Source organism: Cyanistes caeruleus, unplaced genomic scaffold, assembly GCF_971803275.1.
Source record: "Cyanistes caeruleus unplaced genomic scaffold, bCyaCae1.hap1.1 HAP1_SCAFFOLD_11, whole genome shotgun sequence".
Lineage (NCBI taxonomy): Eukaryota > Metazoa > Chordata > Aves > Passeriformes > Paridae > Cyanistes > Cyanistes caeruleus.
The window spans coordinates 3,423,834-3,429,706 of NW_028255883.1; positions in this window are offsets into that span (position 1 = coordinate 3,423,834).

Genomic DNA, 5,873 nt, shown 5'->3' on the forward strand with positions numbered 1-5,873 from the left:
GATGCCTGGAGAAGCAGGACAGTTCTTTCCCACAGGAAGGAACTCACAGTGCCTTCCCCAGTGTTTCAGTAGCAGATGAGAAGAGACCCTCAACATGTCAAGGTCAGTTGGACCAGTCAGGTAGCCCCTGGGAGGCCAAAGCAGCCAGACCTGTTCTGTGTTCCCTTGATTTTATGGGGCCCCATAGAGTCACAACGGACACTTACTTCAATGGGGCCCTGCAGTGTCATAATGGTGCTGTGATTCCATGGGATCCAGCAGTGTCATAGTGGAGCACTGATTATAAGAAGACCTGCAGTGTCACGGTGGACTCTTGATTCCATGGAGTTGTCACAATGGCCTCAGGATCCATCAGGCCCTGCAGTGTCACAATGGTCCCAGCGATTCCATGTGGCCTTGCAGTGCCACAATGGTCTCTGTGGTCCCACAGGCCCCTCAATGTCACGTGACTCCTCTGTTCCATGAGGCCTGAAATGTCACAATGGACCTTGGGGATTTGCAGTGTCACAAAGGTCTCCTTTGGCTCCACAGTGTCACCATGGACCACTGATTACAGGAGGCCCCTCAATATCACAATGGACCTTTGGTTCCGTGTAGCCCTGCAGTGTCACAAAGGCCTCTTGGTTTCATGGGGCCCCACAGTATCCCAATGGTTCTCTTGGTTCTGTGGGGACCACAATGGTCTCACTGTTCCATGAGGCCCCACAGTGTCACAATGCTTTGTTTATTCCATGGTGCCCCACAATGTCACAGATGTCCCTTGGTTCCATGGGGCCCTGTGCTGGTGCATTCCCCCCTGCCCTTCTCAGGCCGCCGTGCCAGCTGAGAAATGCTCCTTGGGCCTGGGCCTTGGCCAACAGCCCCTGGGCTCAGCTCCTGTGCAGCTCATCAGAAACACTGTCTGCTCCCAGGCACTGCTGCTGCCAACCAGCTCCTGCTTGCTTCAGGAGCAGCCCTGGGAACTGTTTCTGTTCCCTCTGTGGCACAGCATCCCTGTTCTCAGCCTTGCAAAGAAAGCTGTTGATGCCGAGTGCAGCCAGGATGAATCATTGCAGTGCCTGAAGTCCCTCTCTTGGGGCCCTACAAACAGCGCTCCAAAAGGAGCCCCTTGCAGCTCTCCTGGGCCAGCCACCTCCCTCAGAGTGGGGCCTCTGCGAGCCGGGAACTCTCCCGTTTGCTGCACTCGGGGCATCCCCGAACAAGGACGGAGCCTGGGCCAATCCCCCCACTCCTCCAGGCTCAGCCCTTCGCCCGCTGGGGAGATGCCAAAGCATCCGCAGGGAGCATTTCCCTGCCCTGCAGGGGAATTTCTCACAGCTGCCTTGCACTGCCTCTTTGTGTCTGTGTGCACACAGCAGCGCTGTGCCCTGGCAAATGTGGCAGAAATGTTGCTCTCGGAGGGGCTGGGGAGCCTTGGAGATCTGAGTCAGTCAGGCCTGTGAGTGAGGGTAAGTCACGAGGTATAAACTAAGTTAAATGCTGCCTACTGTTGCTCTTTGCTGAGTTAAGTTTAATAGAAGTTATAAGCTAAGTTGAATATTGTTAAGGGTTATCCCTCTGTTATATCAAAAAGTCATAGGTTATAAGTTAGGTTAAATATAGTAAATACAGCCCTTTTGCTAAATTGTGACATTTATGCTATCAGTTAAGGTTGAGGTCTAAGTGAAGTCCTGTTAAGTTTGAGCTCTGTAGAGCTTTTAGGCTGTATTCCTTTTATCCTTGCCCTCACTGTCCTCTTGTCACACACACATACACACACACACACACACACACACAAACACACACACACACAAACACACAGACAGTTCTGGGTGCATTTCTGGTTTAGTTGCCTGGATTTTGTTTGGTTTTGTTGTTGCTTTGTTTCCTTGCTGTGCCTGAAGTGTCCAGTCAGGAGCAGAGTGACTCTTGCCAAGGAACTTTGTGCTGCTGGTGCTTAATATTAAATCTGGTTTTTGCTGCTCCCTTGCTGGGGATTTTTTAAGTGCTCTCAAGCCCTTGTTGGTGACAGGGTGAAGGAGCCCTGGCCCAGGCTCTGGCCCTGGGGGACATGGGGAGGCTGCCGGGGAGGTCCCTGTCCCCCTGTGCCAGACCCCACTGCCCTTGCAATGTCCCACAGCCATTCTATGATGTCCCAGCCCCTCTGAGGTGGCAGAACCCACTCTGATGTCACAGCCTTCTCTCTGACATCACACACTCTTCTCTGTAATGTCACAGGGAACACGGTGATGTCACACAGCTACTCTGTGATGTCACAGTCCGCTGTATGATGTCACATCACTGCCATGTGGCCTCACAGCCTGTTCTGTGATGTCTCACAACCAACCAGTGATTTCACAGTCCAACCTGTAGTGGCTTTGTGATGTCATCCAGCAACTCTGTGATGTCACAACCTGATCTATGATGTCAGAACACTCTCTATGATGACATACATTCAACCTTTCATGTCATAGTAATGTCTGTGATGTCACAACCTGCTAAGTGGTATCACCCAGCCCACACTGGGATGTCATACAGCCACACTTGGATGTCACACCCTGATTTCTGATGCCACAGAATCCCCTCTATGATGCCATAGCTGCTCTGTGACCTCACACAACAAACTCTGTCATGTCACAGCCCCATCTGTGACCTCACACAACCCACTCGGAGCTGTCACACAGCCCCTTTCAGACATCCCAGCTGCTCTGGGGCTCCAGGACACAGCCCCAGAGGTGCCGCTGTGACACAGCCCCCTCTGGGACATCGCACAGCCCCTGCCAGTGCTGAGCCCCTGGGAGCTCTGTCTGGGCCTGCTCGTGTCCCTGAGATGCCCTGGCAGGGCCCCAGCCCTGCTGGGCTGTGCTCAGGAGCTGCTCCTGGCCAGAGCTGTCTCTCTGCAGCGCTGCCCTTGCCAGGAGCTGCCTCTGGGCCAGGAGCCTGGCCCAGCTCAGCAGCACAGACACAGCACCAGGACTTACAAAACCCTCTTGAGCCTTTGGGGCTCTTTGCATCACACTCAGTCCCTCAGAGTGTGCTCCAAAAACTTCTCAAGAACTCCAAGTCAGATGGAAACACTGAAGTTTCTTGTAGTTGAAATAAGAGAGACACGGCTGAGAAAGCGTCCCCAGGTTCCAGGCAGAGCAGAAGACTGGAGGCCCTGATGGCAGCTGGGGACAAGCAAGGGAAAGGTGTCTGTGGTGCTGAGAAAAGCTGGATGTGTTTCAGGAATGCCAAGGGCCAAGGGCTGAGCCCCAGCCCCTGGCAAGGCAGATGCTGTCCCTCCCTCATTGCTCAGGGCTCTTCCCGGGCCACTGCCATGTGGGGATGTGCAATGCCAAGGGCAGCACCATGGGGCGGCCCCTGCCAGGCTGCTGAGCAGGGACAAGGAGGCAATGAGGCCCCAGGGCTGCCAGGGTCACTTGTCCCCTGCTGGCCTCAGGCCCAGGGCCAGCAGCCATGGCCAAAGGGCTGCACAAGTTGCCTCTGGCAGGGCCTTGCAGCTGCACAGCCCAGAGCCCTCAGCCTCTGCCTGCTGCTTATGTGATGAGGCCTCCAGACCCCATCCTGGGAGATTTTGGGGTCCTCTCCATGGTCTGTGGAAATGGGAACACTGGTCAAAATTATTTTCTACCAAATCTTGCAGTGACAGAACAAGGATCAATATCTTTATAGTGAACAAAAGTGGATGTAGATTTGTTAGAAGTAGGAAATATTTTACAATGAGCATGGCACAAAACTGCAATTGTTTTTCCAGAGAAGTGGATGCCCCATCCCAGGAATGCTCCAAGAGCAGGAGCTGTGTCACCTGACACAGTGAAAGAGCCCACCTGTCCCCAAGGATGGAATTGCTGTTGTGTGGGTTCTCTGATGTGCTGGGTGCCCTCACAACCCTCCTGGCCAGAATGTCTGCTGAGGGCCAGCCAGGCTGCTGCAGTGGCAGTGACCTCAGAGCCATCACCATTTCAGCCATGTCCCCTGGGCCAGGCTCTCCCCTTTCCTCTCCCCCTGCCTTGTCTCTGCTGGCATGAACAGTTTGTTCATTATTATCTTGTCCCCAGGGTGCTGAGGCCAATTGCTTCCCAGTCAGGCTCCTGGAGCAGAAGTGGCTTTTCAGAGCCCAGCCGAAAATGAGCCCTGAAGCAGCAGCTCTGCAGTGCTGGCCACCAGGCCGGGGTGCCAAGGGAGCCTTCTGGCCATGGCCTGGAAGCAGCTGCTGCTGCCAAGGTGCCTTTGCTGCCTTGTAGGAGACGGGTTTGGGAATCAAGAGACGACCCAATGTGAGTTAGCTGCTTCTTCGCATTTTATTACAATCTTAGCTATATTTTTATAGTATTTTGAAAAGGTAACATGCGATCTGTATTTTACTATGATTGGATAATTGCTATTTTTCACGTGTTAATTTCTACACTTCTATTGGCCCAGCTCATAACACTCAAGCTCTATAAGATAGTTTTAGTAAAACTTATTAAGATACATTTAGCAGATTTCTCATCCTAAATTCTAACTCTTCATTGTCTTATTAAAAATTAGTCTTCTCAATTTCTTTGATACAATATTCAGCCAAGGACTTAGACTAGCTCAGTCAGAGTTGTGCAGGCCTTACAAGGAGCTGTGCCCTGGAGAAGCAAGCCATTCTTCAACAAGGTAATAGGGGCTGTGACTGCTGAGGGGTCACAGAGAGGGAAACACAGGGCCTGTCATTGCTGTGGTTTCATGGAGAGGGGAACACTAGGGCTGTCATTGTTGTCACAGAGTGTAGGAAATTTGGGCTCACACTTCTGTGGTGTCACAGAGAGGATTAAATTGGAGCTCACACATCTATGGTGTCCAGGACAGTGGAACACTGGGCCTGACATTGCTGTGGTTTGACAGAGAGGAAAAGAGTGGGGCTATCACTGCTGTGGTATCACCGAGAGGATGAAATTTAGGCTGTTACAGCTGTGAAGTTACAGACAGGGGACACTGGACTATCACGGCACTGCTGTCACAGAGAGTGGAACTTTAAGGTTCTCACTTCTGTGGTGACAAAGAGAGGAGGAAATTGGAGCTCACACTGCTATGGTGTCTCCGATGGAAGGACACAGGGCCTGACATTTCCGTGGTATCAGACAGGAGGAAATTTGGGGCTTTGAAAGCGATGGGGTCACAGAGTGGAGAACACTGAGACTTTAACTGCTGTGGTGTCTCAAAGAGGGAAACACTGGGCCTGTCATTGCTGTGCTGTCATGGAGAGGAGCACTTTGGAGCTCACACTGCTATGATGTCACAGATAGGGTAACACTGGCTCTCACACTGCTGTGGTGTCACAGAGAGGAGGGAATTAGGCCTCTCCCTGCTCTGGTGTCACAGAGAGGGGGAAATTTGGGCTCTCACTGCTGTTGTATCAGTGAGGGCATAACACAGGGGCTGTCATTGTTGTGGTGTCCCAGAGAGGATTAAATTGGAGCTCACACTTCTGTGGTGTCCTAGACTATGGAACACTGGGCCTGACATTGGTGTGGTGTGACAGAGAGGAGGCAATTTGGGGCTGTCATTACTGTGATTTCACAGAGAGGGGAAGAGTCGGGCTGTCACTGCTGTGGTTTCAGCGAGAGAGTGAAATGGAGGTAGTTAGAGCTGTGATGTTACAGACAGGGGAATACTGGGACTCGGAGAGCACTGCTGTCACCGAGAGCAGAACTTTGGGGCTCTCACTGCTGTCGTGTCCCAGAGAGAGAAACAGCAGTGTTGTCGCAGCTGTGGTGTCAGAGAGTGGAACACTGGGCCTGACATTGGTGTGGTTTGACAGAGAGGAGGCAATTTTGGCTGTCACCTCTCTGGTTTCACAGAGAGGGCAACTTTTTGGCTGTCCCTGCTGTGGTGTCACGGAGACGGGAATATTGGAGCTGTCA